Below are 18,253 nucleotides of genomic sequence, written 5' to 3'. Positions count from 1 at the left end.
CAAAATTGGCTCGTTTATCTGTTTTCTTAAAAAATTAACGATCTTACTGCCTGATTGATATATGATATAATATGGGTTTCAGAATGTTAAAGCATTGCATTAAATTACATGTTTTTGTGCCCTACTTTAAAATATGAATATTTATTTTACCCCAGCAAATTCAATGGAGATTCTGCGCTAGCCTAAAGGGTGCATGATCATGGATCAATTTTAAGAGTCTGTAGATGTTTTAGTAAGGCATTTGTAGTCTTTTGTATAGAACTACATGCATTTAGAAGAACCCACCCTGGAACAAAGAATATACAAGTCTTGAAAATTGATAAAAGCAAACACACTTAATGGCTAATGATGTTTGATGATAAGCTTTAAAAATTTGCAATAGGCTTGGAAAAAACTATTCTAATGTATGTTTGGACTAGATTTTGACAACCAGGCGTCAATAGCATATGTTGTTTTGAAGGCTTTAAAACTGTGAAACATGTTCTGATGCAATTGGTTCAAGTTTTAAAAAGCTTTGTCAAAGCCTAGTTAAGGCGAGTCTGAAATGATTAGTATGAAAAGCATAACGGCTAATGCTAAAGCTGCTTCTATCGCAGTTCACAGTGAAGAACACCAAAAGTTACTATGCGTGTTTCACGTGACCCGTCACGTGAAGTTAGCATTACAGCTATTCCAATTGTAAGTAACACAGACATTTTCATCTCTCCCATAGGAATAAGTTTCTGGTTTTGTTTGGTTTGGCTTCAAGGCATGGCCCACTATGATATCATATTTTTTCCTGTGTAATCTAGCTGTGTGGACATAATCAACATTTCTGAATGTAATGCACTCAAAGTTCAATGCAAAGCCTACAGTGAACAAAGTTTGGGGATTACAAAAAAATAAAAATAAAAAAATAAAAACATCCCAGTTAATGAGATCATAAACTTCTTAGGTTATGCACATACACACCCGCAACAAAGGGGTAATGTTATAGCAGAGAAAGCTAAAATGCTGTACAAACGCTACTATTTACATAGAGCGTTTTTGGGCTTCCAAATAATATGACACAAAGAGATAAGAGCTTACAATTTAATTTTAATTATGTTCCAGAGAAATGTAAAAAAAATATATATATATAGGTCTAGCATTTGACATAGGACAGCTTCCAGAATCTCTCCGAGTCCAGTACTGGATTCGGCTAAAAACCCCTCAACAAAGGGAGCAGCTCCAACCATAATAATTTTTTTTTTTTACAAATGAAGCTTGAGCACACGCTGCTTTGCACCCGATAAACATAACCTAGTCTTAAAATACACTCTGGACCACTCCTTTAAATGGATAGGATGATAGAAAAAAATATGTATGTTTATTCAATGCAGGGGGTTGTGGGAAATAAAGTTTAAGAGAATAACAAGGGAAGTAGGATGGAGTGGCTTCCATTCACGAGCTTTTTAAAAGTGCTCACTTTTTTGGTCTGGGATGTTGTAAACTCCACTGTTTTTTCTGCTTTGTGCACTCTGAAACACACAGTCCGCCAATCAAACTGCAACTGACGATTTCAGGAGTTCTAGTTATTTTTATGTGCTAGATGCATCAGACGGTCTGTGAACAGTCTGTGGGTGTGCCGTCTGAGACTATAAGCCGGATAACTACCATCCTCTCATCCCATCTCTCTAATGGGGGATTTCAATTTTTTAATCATGCACGCTCGCTTGCGTATGGAATCTTCTCTTTTATCCTCTGCTTCCCTCATAGAAAAGCTGTGCAATCCATAAATCTGCCCAGACCAGAAAGCACTATATTTTGCACACTGTCTAGCTGCATGGTTTACATGGCACAATAAAAATTCAAACTAGAGAATAATCGAATAAACAAAGAAGCCACTTCAATTCAGAGGACTTTTGAGATGCATGAAGAATCTGGATATGGTACACGTACACAGTTTTGCCAGTTCCAGTGGACACTGTTGGTTGAATTGTCAATTATCAAATGGATAATACAGCAAACCACCCAGAAACAGACTAGAAAAGGTCATCTGTCAAAGCCCTCCAACCGAACAAGAAGGTGATTTGTGAGAGATGCCACCGAGAGGCCAACAGTCAGTTTGAAGGAGCTAAAGAGTTCAGCAGCTGAAAAGGAACGAAACGTGCGTCTGTCAACCTTATCAACAGCTCTACACATCACTGGAAGGGTGGACGCAAATGAAGCTATTTTTCCCAACATGTCAAAACTTTTACAAAGTGTAATACTAACCCAACGTCTGATAACCTTTTTGCTTTAAAAAAAAAAAAAAGAATAATATTACAGTTTAATCATGATGATCAAATTACGAGAACAAAACAGAAAGCCAATTTTCTTTCAGGAATGCAAACGTTTCTTGTAAGAAAGCAAACATTTTTACACACTTAAAAAAAAGAAAACAGATGAAGAAATTCAATGTTTCTTGTGTGAATGCTAAATATTTGATTGTACATTCTTGCATAATATTTGCATTTTCCCAATTTACTAAGGTCCTCAGAAGAAAACAAAAATGAATAAATGCATGACAAAACTTTTGCATTTTTTTTTAAAAAAAGTTACGTAGAGGAAAATTATCCCACAGAACAAAGCAAGCAAATGCAAAGCTTATTGCGCAAATGCAAAACATTATTATGCAAGAAATCACAGATTTTCTCAGAAAGAGAGCAAATGCAAATATATTCCATAAAAACAAAGTTTCTGTATTGAATGCAAAGCTTTTGAGAGTGAAACTCCTTTAAAAGGAGTGTAGAGGTATTGTGTGCAAAAGGAATTGTAAGTAGTATCTTGGGAGTATGCAAGAATCTTAAAATAATGCAATTAAATCTTTTTACACCTTTTTTTTTTTAACCCACAATCTCCCCATTGTTTTCTCTATGCTTATTTCATGCGGCTGCCATTTTAAAGAACCAAAGCAAGGCTGCGGTGGGAAGAAACCCAGAAGTATAGGACCAGCACTGTAAACATTGTAGTAACATGCTGTGGACTACAAACCTCCAGCTGTTTCAAAATGCCAAAATGGTGTAAACATCACTTTAATATCATTCAGTAAATTTAATTTAAACAATTAAAAGCAATTTATCATCAAACAACATCACAATCTCTTAAGGAGTAATATTCTCAAGTGTCCTCCTAGGCTTTAGTTCATGGCAGCAGGTTAACACCCTGGGGATGCTTTCCTGCTTAAGTCTATGCAACCTGTTGAGTGATAAAACAATACAATCCTCTGTAGCACACCCTCGTGTTGTTTGTAACAGTGCTGTCCCAGTTTTAAAGTTTTAAAAATGTCCATTTCCTGCTAACATTCAAGCGCAGCTGAGCGCATTAATAAACACCACTGATTTACCATAGTGTTCACCAGTGCTCATCAGTTTACCGCTCTTCACCCAACGCAAACACAGATACACGAACAGTGGAGAGCGAAACAGTTGTGAAGATCAGTCGAGTCATCAAGCAGATTGCTCATCTGTGTTTGTACTCTGTAAACAGCGAAGGGTGGACTTTTTCTTTTAATTTAGTATCATGACAACTGTAATATAGTGAAAGAATCGGTTCATTAACTTGAGTTTGAAATAATGGCATCTAAAATGCTGGGGAAAAAAACGTTAGCTAACTAGTGCCACTTCCCTTAACTTAGCTAAAAATGAGGTCGGACATCCCTTTTTTTTTCACCATTCATTCAGAACGGACCTTCAGGCCACTCGGAAAGTGGTGAAATTATAAATTTGTGTCACTTTCTATTCGCTGATAAGATATACAGCCAGCTACACAATGTTCCTATGTAATTCCCAATGACACTTCCAGGTTTCTTCCCACTGCAGCCTTGATTTTGCTTTTAAAAATGGCAGCAACGTGAAATCAGTTTGTACCATATTAACCCAATAAACTAATAAACAAATGGGGAAGATCACTAGTAACCTGTCTTAACAACCAATACTATTTGGAGTACAGTGTTCAGAATACTTAACAGATTGAAGCATGAGCAAGATCAGCACAAAAGCAGAAGCAAACTGCAGAAGAGTAAGACGAGTTGTGATAACATATGGTGTGGTTACATAACTATTAAAACTATTGGAATCATGTCAATTACTAGGACTTTGGCAAAACTGTAAACCCTGTCCTTAAATCAGCATAAACAACAGCATACACTCACCAACCACTTTTTTTCTTAGGTACAGCTAACTAGTACCAGGTTGGACCCCCTTTTGCCTTCAGAACTGCCTAAATCCTTCATGGCATAGATTCAGCAAGGTACTGGAAATATTCCTCAGAGATTTTGTCTTGATAGTATCACACAGTTGCTTTAGATTTGTCAGCTGCACATCCATGCTGCAAATCTCCAGTTCCACCACATCTCAAAGAAGCTCTAATGGATTTAGATCTGGTTACTGTGGAGGCCAACTGAGTACAGGGAATTCGTTGTCATGTTCAAGATATCCGTCTGGAAAGATTTGCACTTTTTGACATGGCACGTTATCCTGCTGGAAGTAGCCATAAGAAAATGGGTACACTGTGGTCATACAGGAATGGACATGGTCAGCAACAATACTCGGGTATGCTGTGGTATTGAAATTATGCTCAATTGGTACTAATGGGCCCGAAGTGTTCCAAGAAAATATCCCCCACACCATTACACCACCACCACCACCACCAGCCTGAACTGTTGATATGAGGCAGGATCGATCTATGCTTTTATATTGTTGACGCAGCTCATCTTGACCATTCTAACCCTACCATCTCAATGTTGCAGCGGAAATCGAGGCTCATCAGACCAGACAATATGTCCAATATTGGTGAGCCTGTGTAAATCGTAGCCTCAGTTTTGTTCCTAGCTGACAGGAGTGGCTAACGGTGTGGTCTTCTGCTCCTGTAGCCCATCCACCTCAAGATTGGACATGTTGCGTGTTCAGAGATGCTCTTCAGCATCTTCTTTCTATCAGCTCGAACCAGTCTGGCCATTCTCCTCTGACCTCTGGCATCAACAAGGCATTTGGGCCTACAGAACTGCTGCTCACTGGATATTTTTTCTTATTGGGACCATTCTCTGTATACCCTAGAGACGGTTATGCGTGAAAATTTCACCAGTTCAGCAGTTTCTGAAATACTCAGACCAGCCCGTCCGGCACCAACAACCATGCCACATTCCTTTCTTCCCCATTCTAATTCTTAGTTTGAACTGCAGCAGATCATCTTGACCATGTCTACAAGCCTAAATGCATTGAGTTACTGTAATTGACTGATTACAAATTTGTGTTGACGAGCAGTTAAAGTGGCCGGTGAGTTTATTTCAAATATTTATTTTGATATATATGTATGTATGTATGTATGTATGTATGTATGTATGTATGTATGTATGTATGTATGTATGTATGTATGTGTATGTATATGTATGTATATACATATATATATACACACATATATATACATATATATATACACACATATATATATATATATATATATATATATATATATATATATATATATATATATATATATATATATATATATATATATATACATACATACATACATACATACATACATACATACATACATACATACATACATACATACATACATACATACATACATACATACATACATACATTTTTTTTTTTTTTGGTTCAGTCTTTTTCAAATAAAATGGTTTAAAAACATTTAATTAACATTGAATTAAATGTAATTCAAGCAAAAATAAGAGAATTCATTTAGGGTCCGATTGTATTTTCAAAGGCTCTACAAAGTTATTCATGAGCGAAATTCGATCTTATTTAGACACATGGTTGAGAAACTCAAGGATGCTTTGATTTTCTGTCACTTTAACTTGTTTACCTTCACGCCACCGTGACAACCATCTCCCACATGACAACACGATCAGTGGAGAATAATGAAGTGCAGTTTGGGGACACTGTTGGCTTGCTATTCTTGGACTAATCAACGAGGCTACGCACATGCTCTCCAGCACCTGCACTGGTAAACAACCAGGATTAATGCAGGGATATTGTTTGAAGACCAAGAAATCACTTGAGGTCCTTTTCAGAATCTCAAACGCATGTCTGTACTGTACGTTTTAATTTTTGCAAGATTATAAATAGCATCCAGCCAAAACATTATGACTAGTCAAATGTAAAGCAAACATCACTGATAATCTCCTTACAAAGCCACAAATTAAGGTCAAGGTAGATTCAATAAGCAAACAGTCATTTATCATGTTATTGGGTCAAAGTATATCTGAAATGGCAAGGTTGTGGGTTTCCCCCAGACAGCACTGGTGAGATTTAACAACAGAGGTCAGAGAAAGAACAAACCACAAAACAGTGACAGTTTGTTGGGAGCCCAAGAATCAGTTTCACGAGGACAATGAAAGCTATCCTATCTGGTCCAAGCTAACAGGGTGTCACAACGTGCAGTGCATCACACTCTGCTGTGTTTGGAGATGTGTGCTCTGTCTGCTAGAAAGCCCTGTGTTTGGCCATTCATGTGGATACAAATTTGACATATGCCACCTGCATACTGTAGATGACATTCACGACAGGGGTTTTCTCTAGAGAAAGTGGTGTGTTTTAGCACATAATTCCCCTCTCCCTTGCTCATTTAAAGGATTTGTGCACACAAAAATAAAAAGTCTCGCATTGTTGAGTGCTAGAGCTCTCTCATCTTCCACATACTGTACAGCAGGGCTATTCAATTAGTTTGTCATGGGAGTCGGTTCATGAAAAGCATCCCAAACGAAGGGCCGGAGAGATTTGACATGCTAGATGAGTGATAACACAACTGCATGTAAGAGCCCATATGCTGTATTTTTGCTCTCTAAGACACCCACATTTGCTTTTTCTATATTAAAATGTTAATATATTGTATTTTGAAACTTTATAAAAAACAGTTCATTGTACAAGACCTTTTTTTTTTTACAAACATTCAAATGTATTTCAGAGCACAACAAAAACAGTGCATTGCTGAAGTAGGCTTCTTCTACATTCAGACACATTCATATGTTAGGTTTTGAACTGTATAAAAATGATAGATGCAACAATTATAGATTTTGGTTGTACGATTACATAGTCTGAAGAATAATCATATCTTCACGGTTATCACGTCTAATGTAAATTCAAGCTTTATATCAGGTAAATTATTTAGAATAACGGTTGTTGCCATCAGCATTCCTACATACAATACATAATCATTTTAATAATAATTCGTCGAACATATCTTTTGTTTACATTGCACTGAAAGGCACGCACAACTCTCACCATGCAATGTTTTCTACTGCTTGCACCCGGAAAGCCGCAAGCACGTCGCTCCGCTTGTGTGCGCGTATTGTCATATCTTCTGACATTAGAAATAACAAACTTGCAAGAGGAATAGAGGTGATTTGGGAACGGCCGCCTGCTAAAGTTAATCTGTGTGTGTGCGTATTAGCCTCAGTGTACTTGGTGAACTTTAAAGTAGCACCCAGTTGGCAACTTGGCATAACTTTGTTAAACTGCAGCAGTTTCGTTTCATTCCGTGCGGCTTAAAAAAGACTTTACGATTAATTAACTTTGATGAATTAAAGCACAGTTAATAGTGAAATCGGCTAATTGTTGCATCCCTATTAACGATATCAGTGCACTGTACAAAAGTCCTTTTCTACAAACATCCAAATGTTTTCCAAATGGGTCAGTTGGTATATCTGTGTGGAGTTTGCATGTTATCGCCTTGTTTGCGTGGGTTTCCTCCAGGTGCTCCGGTTTCCCCCACAGACATGCACTATAGGAAAATTAGGTAAGCTAAACTGACTGTAGTGTATGTGTGAATGAGTGTACGGGTGTTTCCCATTGATGGGTTGCAGCTGAAAGGGCATCTGCTGTGTAAAACATATTCTCTGAGACACGGCCCATTGACTGGTGTCCTCTGTAGAGGACATTGCATTTTCATGAATTTTCTTTGAATTTTTTGAGCTACTCTGTTGAGTCCGGTGTACTGTTCAGGGGACTTCCTGGCTTTTCTAGTGATATGTCATTTGATTGGCTGGCATGCTAGGAACACTTTTTACACTACATCCAAAATGACAGACATACAAAAAAGCACACTTTATGGCAAGGAAAGAAGTATGTAAAATTTAGCTTTTTAATTTTTTTTACTGTTATTATTACATATATATTTGTTTATTAAAGTGTCAGGACCAATACATTTAGCTTTCAAAGCTGTTAACTTGTTTGTGTTTTAAAATATAATCCTTTTTTTTTTTTTAAATGTCCACTATGGTGGACACCAGGACCATCTTAATGTAATTAATGACTGCATGTTGTGGGGGGCAGAATTGAAGCAGAGAGGATTCTTTATGAAATAGTTAAGGGAGACTCTGATTTAGAGTCTGACAATCAGACAATTAGAGAATTGGAGACAACTAGAGAATGACAATCAGTTTTAAATCGCTTTTATGTTATTTTTTTATTTTTTTTTAAATTCAGCTCTCTTTCAGACTCAACTGTTTCAGGAATTTCAATACAAAAGGAAAAAAAAAGGCTTTTGTTTTATTTTTGTTACATTAATATTGGATTAATATCCCTTTACTGCCAAATCCTGAACCGTTTTATTGTCTGAGTTGCGCCCGTTTCAAACTAAAATTGTACTGTAGTCCACTACAGTGGACATGCTGTAAAATTAAAAATAAAAAAACTCTAAATTGTAGATTTTCTTTTAACCCAAAGGATGTAGGAAATCACAGAAAAAAAAAAAAAAAAAATATTTGGGTCTCATAGAATGAGAATCAGGATATTCAAGTCATTCCGCTGTGGCAACCCTGAAAAATAAAGGGACTAAGCTGAAAAGAAAATGAAGGAATGAACATTTATTTAATATTTTGGAAAAGTAAACATGTCAGATGAAATAAATAAATGACATCTGCTATCTTCATTAGTTTCAAAACACATTTTTTTATAAAATGTTAAAAAAAAAAAAACTTACATATACCTTTGGAACGGTATAATATATATATATATATATATATATATATATATATATATATATATATATATATATATATATATATATATATATATATATATTTATATATTTATATATATTTATATATTTATATATATATATATATATATTTTTTTCGTTGTTTTGAATCCTTGACTTTTCCAAACCCTGGTAAACTGTGAAACCGGTTATCATCCCATGCCCAATTATGACATTGCTGTTGATGGAGGATCAGAGAGCTCTAAAATATCTTAATTTGCAGTTTGAAGACAAAAGATCTCAGGGGTCTGGTACAACATGATGTTGCCTTGACCTCACAAATCCCATATTTCAATCCAATTGAACATTTGTAAGACTTGCTGGATCAGCAAGATCCATCCACAGAGACTCAACCTTGCAACCTACAGGACTTGAAGGATGTGCAGCTAATGTCTTGATGCCAGCCACTAGAGGTATTGACATTATGCGGGTACATCCTTAATGGCAATGGTGGTCCCTGATGGAATTGGCCTCTTTCATCATAATAATGTACCTCTCCAGATTGCACACATGGCTCGGGAATAATTTGAAGAGCATGATAAAAAGTTTAAGGTGTTGCCCTCATCTGCAATTCACAACTGTGCGTTTATTGGATAAGATCGACCAACAAGCTCACAATCTACAGGACTTAAAGGATGTGCTTCTAATTTCTATGTGCCAGATATTCTCAGGGATCTTGTGAAGTCTATGCCTTGGTAGAGCGGCACTGTTTTGGCAGCACACAAAGGACAAACAGCATAATAGGCAGGTAGTCCTATGTTTTGGCTCATCTGTGCAACAAAGACTTGAGGAAACTTAAAATGCTTAGACGCACCAGTGCACACAGAAAATAGCTATGTCATTACATGCTTATTTTTATACTGGCTTTTCTCTAAAAGAAATAATTTGATCTATGATTTAGAATAAGCCATGCATAACAGCATGGTTTCAAAGGGAAAATCAAAGCCAAGGGTTTGTAGAAACATTCTGCAAACTAAACAGTCAATGACAATAAGAGATCATTCACTGCAATCATTTAATTGTGCAGAATGGAGGACTGTGGTCAGACATTTGAGGCTGGAGAGCCCCTAATGGAAGCGAGAGGTCATGCCGACCTGAAAGAAAGCTTTTATCAAGGACCACAGTAGCCTACAAATTCAAAATCTCATGTGAATCTCCTTTCCATGGAATATATTTCATCATATTCATGACATATAATTTTGTTCCAGGCAATGTTCTCATAAATTACATGTTGTCTTTACTGTCCAGGCCATTTGTCTTCCCTGCATCTCCCCCATTGCCAATAAATTTCCCTGCAAGAAAAAAAAAAAAAAAACATTTCGCCAAAATGAAAATTGTGCCTAATAAAAGGCTGAATTCATTCTACTGTGCTATAAAACACTTTATATTCATCAGAAATTGGATGGTTTTGGGCTGAGCAACCATCTCGTTGCACATTATAGTCTATTGCACTTATATACGAGAGACTGCTATTTCTCAACATACAGTAATGCCTATGATCACTCATATATGTGTGAGGGACCGTTTGTCATCCTGGTAGACATGACAAAGCAAAATGGGGAACCATTAAGCAAACACTGGATTTCATGGCACTGAGCGGGCAGCAAATCTCTAGAATAAGCCATTGCGGGATGCGAAAAAAAAATCATCACAAAAGCTATTTTTCATTTGTAAATAACTCATTTTAAATGGCTAGACAAGACTTCACAGATGAATTGGACTTCTAAGCTTTGGCAAGAAATTTTCCAACCAAAGACTGACAGCATTAGGGATTCATGGAAAGCTGTTTGCATAACTTACTGCAGGGATCAGGTGCTTAGTGAGTGGCTCTCCAATTAAAACAGAGCATGAAAACTCCTACGTACACTCAGTCAGCTAAACTACACTCCGCTGAGCTGTGTTTTGCACCTGAGCAAGAGGCAAACAGTATTAGTCGTCTATAATTAATGATAAATTATTCTTTTTTTTTTTTATTACAAAATCGAATAAGAGACAATATGAGAAAGATAACAATTTAACTTTACTTAAACTAATAGACAAGAAAACACTGGATGATATCAGAAATTCACTTTTTGGAAGAAAAAGGAAACATGTATAGGACGAATTACAGTTGAAGAGTGCAAGTAATGAATACTGTATATTGCAGGTTTATGCAAATTGTGATGTTAAAAGGGACCTATTCTGTTTAATACACTTTCCTCTTCCTTTAGTGTAATGTTTGCTGCTGTTAAATGCTGTTTACAAAAGGGGAATTATTATCTGTATCATTTCTAAACTCCTTTAAATGGCTCAACAGTAGTCCTGAGTTTTCTTCAGGGAACGTACACACATCACAATATCCTGAATTTAAATAATTCCTGCCCAAGGCATGCTGAAGGGGGTTAAGGACTGGTTGGGTTGAGTTAGTAGTGTGTTGCCATGTTCAAGAAATTCTGCTGTTTCTACACAGATACAAGTGTTGGGTAAGTTACTTAAAAATTGTATTAATTACTAATTAAATAGTTAAAATTGTATTTAAATGACTTTTCTAATGACTATGACTGAAAAGTAGTTTAATTATTTTGTGAAAACTTTAATTATTGACTTACTACAAAAAAATTTATAAAATCTTAACAAAAGACAATAGAAATGAGACTGAAACAGGGCCTTTTAGCTAAAAATGTTAATACTTTTAAGTTAATTAAATTTAATTATCAAATAACTTTGCAAAAAAAAAAAAAAGTAAAACAGTTTCAAAGATTAAATGAATAATGTTTTTAAGAATGTGTAATCACCTTGATTAATATAACCCTTTTAGTAAAAAAAATAAATTGAATTAATCTACAAATATATTTGTACAAAATACAATTATTCTGGCTCTCGGAAATGATTTAAAAAGAACTGTTGATTGTATTTACAGTATTTAAGGCAAGTACATTATAAGTAACTAAATAAATGACCTAAAAATTTATTTTTCAATGAATACAGTTTTTGTATTTAATCAAAAATTGAATTTAAGAGGTAAAAAAGAGACAGTTTAGCTGAAACCTTTTGAAAAATGGCCATAAAAAAACATTAAATACAAAGTGAAAATATTATAAATAACTCACTGAATATGTATATTTACATGTAATGTATTTTCATGGCAAAAAAACATTTCAATAATAAATAAACAATTAAGAACAACAAACAAATGAATACACAAGCTAAATAAGATTTTTAGTGTTAATACTTTTTCCTGGTGTCACTTTGCTAAAAATGTCCTTAAGAGAGTTAATTTCATAAAAAAAAGTCTTCTGGAATCATTAAAAGTAGGACAGTCCAAACAAAATGTGTTTTACAGTAAGTGGAGTTGTGCAGCACAAACATTGTGGTCTTCATCTTTAAGTAAAAAAGGCGTGGGTTAATCTTGTATGTCCAATAGGACACCTGGTACAAATCACTTCATCAATCTAGTCTTAAAATGTCTTAAAATTCTGAGATTTCAGGTTGGATTTCATGTAATTTGTTATTTTCCAATGCATTCCACTCCTCTTGCCACTTATTTAAAATGTAAACGTTGATAAAAGGTCGCATCTCTGAAGGAGGAATTTGACATTTGTTCACCACTTGCTTCAAAGTGTCTTTAGCAGCTGCATCAGCTCGCTCATTTCCTGAAAGCCCAAGTATAAATACATACACAATAAAAAAAAAAAATAAATAAAAAAAAAAATAAAAAAAAACATACATATGCATAGAAATCTGCTCACCTTAATGCAGACACAATGTCCTTACAACACCAGTAATAGTCGCTTAAACACAGCAACTTAATTAAAAACAATTACACAAACAAGTAACCCAGTGGCGCAGTAGGTAGCGCTGTCACCTCACAGCAAGAAGGTCGCTGATTCTAGCCTCCGCTGAGTCAGTTGGTGTTTCTGTGTGTAGTTTGCATGTTCTCCTACGTTCATGTCACAGTCCAAAGACATGCTGTACAGGTGAACTGGGTAGGCTTAATTGTCCGTAGTGTATGGGTCTAAATGAGTGTGTATGGATGTTTCCCAAAGATGAGATTGCAGTTGTAAGGGCATACGCTGACTAAAACATATGCTGGATGAGTTGAATTCTGCTGTGGCGACCACAGAGTAGTAAAGGGACTAAGCAGAAAAGAAAATGAATGAATAAATAAATGAATTACACAAGAATAAGAGATTTTGTTTCCTAAAATCAAGACATGGATTTACTGTTAACTCCCAGAAACAAGAGTTTAGAGCTTAGGTATTGCATATTACAGTCAATATGTTGTTTATATCTGCAGATAAATAGTTCAAAACAAAGCCAATACAAGAACCATTTAATGAATCACTCGTTTCATTCTTGAATGAATCTGTGTTTTTAAACCAATTAGTTGACTGGATGATTCAATGACTGTCATAAGCACAGTTGCTTGCTGCCAACTAAAAGAGTAACAGTGAAACACACAGGAGTCACAGACACTACCTGACAAAAGTAATGTCGCCTATCCAAGTTTTAGGAACAACAAATAACAACTTCTAGTTGATCATTTGGTATCAGAAGTGCCTCTAGATTACACTTTTCTTTTTTTTTTTACCAAAATAAAATATGATCATGCTTTGATTTTTAATACCTCTTTAGGACAGTAAGGTCTGACTTTGCTTAGACAAAAGTCTCGTCACTTAACATAAACAATGTATAGTATAGAATATAAAATGATGCAGTAGGAAAATTATTAATATTGTGTATGTCTCCCATGAGCTTGGACAACTGCATCCATACATCTCGACAATGACTCAAATAACGAATTAATAAAGTCACATGGAATGGCAAAGACAGCCTTCTTGCAGGAGTTTATTAAGATATTTTGGATTCATCTTCAATGCCTCCTCCATCTTACCCCAGGCATGCTCAATAAAGTTCATGTTTGGTGGCTGCACTGGCTAATCCTGGAGCACCTTAACCTTCTTTGCTTTTAGTAACTTTGATGTGGAGGCTGAAGTATGAGAAGGAGCACTACTATCCTGCTGAAGAATTTGCCCTGTCCTGTGGTTTGTAATGTAATGGGCTGCACGAATGTCTTGATACCTCAGGCTGTTGATGTTGCCATCCACTCTGCAGATCTCTTGCATGGCCACATACTAAATGGTAACCCCAAACCATGATTTTTCCTACACCAAACTGTAAGAATCTTGGATTCATGTGGGTTCCAATAGGACTTGTGCAGTATGTGTGATGATTGGGATGCAGTTTAATAGATGATTCATCGGAAAAATCTACCTTCTGCCACTTTTCCAAATGATCAACTAGAGGTCAAGCTATTATTTGTTGCTCTTAAAACTGGGATCGATGGCAAGACTTTTGTCAGATAGTAATAATTACGAAAGCTTAGCAAATAAAGAAAGAAAAAAAGCAATAAAAAAATAAGTCACATTCTCAACTCTTCTGAAAAAAAAATCATTAAATGCTTTTAATAACCAATGTTGTGGCTTCATTATTGTTATTATTATTATTATTATTACTATTATTATTATTAGTAGTAGTAGTAGTAGTAGTAGTAGTAGTAGATAGTTTATTTTAATGTTATTTTTCATTAAAATGAAAATCACTGATGATGTGAAAAGTTTGTTCGTATATTTGAACTAAATTAGTCAAAAAAAAAAGGAAACCATGTACGATCAATCTATTTGAAACTAAAACACATTGCTAACTATTTCACTATAACTGTAAATGAACATAAGGCTCCATTAGGCTTTCGACTATTAATCCACAGGCTGTCTGCAGCGCACACAGACAAACAGAGATATACTGTACAAATATAAAGTATGAAAAAGTCCAGTTATGTTGGACTCTTCATATTAACATCAAACAAAACGTTTAGTCATTTCAGCTTGTGAAAACCAGACTAAAAATAATGAATATAACATGATTAAATAAAAAAAAATTTGTGAAAAAAACATACATCACTGGCCTGAATTTTATCTTGCAATGCAGAGACATATTTACATAAACTTTGAAACAGTCCAGAGGCGGATGGTGTCCTCATACTGGGGTCAGCACTACACATAAATGTGCACGGTCTATGAAATTATGAGGAAAAGAATTAAGCCCAGCTACACTATGGATTGTGGTTTATCCAGGGTACAAAGTAGCATGGAAAACACATTTTTGGCTTCTGGCAGAGGAAAGCAGATAGCATGTCCACATAGCAAATTCTCTGAGGCCTCAAGCATCAAGAACTTTCTCAGCTTGAGAGAGAAAGAGAGAGAGAAAAAAAAGGGAAACCAAGATGTTCTGTGGGAAAGAAAGTGATATAAGAGTGAAATAAAATTGCCCTGTGGAAAACAAAACCCTAAAAGTGTGTTCAATGGGCCATGCTAGCATAACTGGGGTTGGGCTGGCCAGATTGGTGTTGTTACTTTAGCTCAAAGTACACATTGTACTGCGCTTACAGACACAAGACTGCAGAATAACTAGAGATGAGCAAGACCCAGGAGACACGGATATGATTAATGTGTGCAAAATGATTAAGGGAGACAGGGGCTGAGTAAATGGACCTTTGGTACGTTAATTCTGAGGTGAACATTTTCCATACAAATTGACAGTCTCTGAAGAGTGGAAGTATACGCCTGTGTGTTGCAGTGTATGATACTCATTAAATTAAACAAGACGACAAGAAGAAGTTATATATAAAACATGTCATATACCCAGTATATATTACTAAGTTTAAAGGGATAGATTACCCAACAATTTAAATCAGTGTTGGTAAGTGACTTAAGTAATTGCATCATAGTATTCAATTTGTTTTTATAATAACTCTGTTTGAAAATGACTTTTTTTTAAAAACAATCAGTAACTAATTTTTAGGACTAAATACTTAAAAATCGCCATAAATATCAGTGGACATACATTAAACTCTTAATTCTTTAAATTTGAGTCAAATAGGACCTGTTTCAATGAGGTACCTGTGACAACAGAGGTAGAATTTTAAATGTAGCTTTATTTACTGTACCTGAGTGATGTTCAATTGTCAAAGGGATCAGACAGCAACAACAGGGGTATCCTAAAAAGCATAATCCAATAGTATATTGATGTCTGATGTGGCATTGACATTTCGACACAGTGACTACATTTACATGTACATCTGTAATCTAATTATTTGCCTTATTCTGAGTAAGACAATAATATGATTAGGCTATTTACTAGAGTTGCTTTTTGAGCTTTCCTTTCATGTTCATGTTATAGTACATAGTTCGATTAACATCATTACGTCACCATTCAACGCTAGTTTCCTCTGGCATTTCATGCAGCAACAACAGTTCCTGTACTGCACCTTAATAATACGACTAAATTAGGAATACTCCGTATGTCTTAATTAAATTTCCGCTTACTTCGATTATGACTTTAGTCAGATTAAGGTAATGAAAACAATTGAATTAATTAATCAAAAAAAAATAAAAAATTAAAATACATAAAAATAAATAAACAAATTGCTGTTTAAATGGTAGAGTCTTATTCAGAGTATTGTATTAAAATCGAAGCATTAGAGTGGTGTCCATCTAAATGTGCTCGTTGTCGAGAATAAATTTCTGTAGAAAATGTGATAGTGGACGGTAACTCTGATGTTATTTAAATGAGAAAAAGTGGTCTAAAAATATAGCATTCCTGAGTCTCGTTGTTATTTCAGAACAGCATTTATGATTTCTTCAATCTTATTGAGCATGGTAAAGCCAGTGATCATGACTGTTACACATAATGAACGTTATGACCAGTGCTTTTTACTTGTTATTTTTACATTTTAATTTTTCAAAATTTTATTTAATTTATTTTTTTAATTTAATTTTATTTTATTTTTTTCGCACAACCTGTATGTGCATCATCTGCATAAATGTCCACAGAGCGGGCTTTACCATGGCAGAGCAAAATGTCAAAAAAAATATCTCATTCTTGAAGTACATTCAGCTTTCAATAAAAACAGTCAGTTTACTGTTAAAAAAATCCTCTTTGCACAATATGGTAATACTTCAAAGTTGAACCCTTTAGCAGTCCACAGGTTTAAGGTGGCACTCATGTCTCATAACAAAGGGACAAAAAAACTGACATTAAGCCAACAATCCTTGCACAATACAGTTTTATGTGTTATCCCTCTCTTTAGGTATACCCAATTTAAACGTGAGATTTTGGAAACCAGAAATCTAAATTTAGCGGGAACGGTCGGGTAGAAAATTATTCTAAGCAGGCAGCGGGTGAACAAGGTCTGAATATACAGTGGGAGCGAACGGGTGTGAAACAAAACCTCGCGGGATATATAAAAACAGTCCCACGCAGACCTCTAATGTCAAGATCCCAAACCACAGATGTTTTGAAACATTGCTCCGAAATGATTCAAAACCACATTTGAAAGACCTAAATTGTGACTATTTCTTTAATAATCTCAACTTTGTACGACCAAAATAACATATCTATTCACAAGGAGATAATTCAGATGTCAAAAACAAAACACTTTATTTTAACTTTACAGCATAAGGTGTAATTCCTTAATTTGCATAACCGTGTTGAAGTTGTTTCAGAGCAATACCTGAAAATGACCACTAAGTGTCACTGTAGAGATGGTTTTAAAACGGTTTGAAAGCCTCAACACTTTTTCTTTGACTATTTAATTGTTTCACAAAGCGTTTCTCTGCTTATCAATATAAACCAAGCAAAGGTCAAGGCAGGCAGAAACACTCAAATCTAAAAACAATCCAAGGTCAAAACACAGGGAAACAAAAACAAGAACCAGAAAATTCTTGGAATTGCACACTATAACAGATGAACAAGACTCAGCAATTTTTTGCATGTGAGTGTTTATACAGTGAGTGTAATCAGTGTCGATGTTCAACAACAGTGTGTGTGTGTGTGTGTGTGTGTGTGTGTGTGTGTGTGTGTGTGTGTGTGTGTCAGTGTCCAGATTAGTAAACTGATTCAGCTGTAAGTTGTAATTCATGATGGGAGGTGTAGTCAGAGTGAATGGCTTGTGAAGTTTTCATATAGCTGGAGCGCCCTCTAGGGTAACTGGCTGGTTCTCCAGCTAATACTCATAATAGGAATATTATTTTTGTTTGCTATTAAAATTATCAAAACATAAAACATTTCAAAGTAATGGCACCATATTTCATACATGCCACATATTGACATACTTGTTTCATTGTTCTTTAAGCATGTGCAATTGTCGGACAATATATATATATATATATATATATATATATATATATATATATATATATATATA

The 18,253-nt window shown here is 35.2% G+C and overlaps 1 protein-coding gene across 6 annotated transcripts in view; it reads right to left on the bottom strand.

The window, feature by feature from the left end:
* The window catches only part of dok6 (docking protein 6), a 173,498-nt gene that overhangs the window by 139,161 nt on the left and 16,084 nt on the right, over positions 1-18,253 (bottom strand).

This window comes from Danio rerio, chromosome 24, assembly GCF_049306965.1.
Source record: "Danio rerio strain Tuebingen ecotype United States chromosome 24, GRCz12tu, whole genome shotgun sequence".
Classification (NCBI taxonomy): Eukaryota; Metazoa; Chordata; class Actinopteri; order Cypriniformes; family Danionidae; genus Danio; species Danio rerio.
This window is presented reverse-complemented; position numbering and strand designations above follow the sequence as displayed.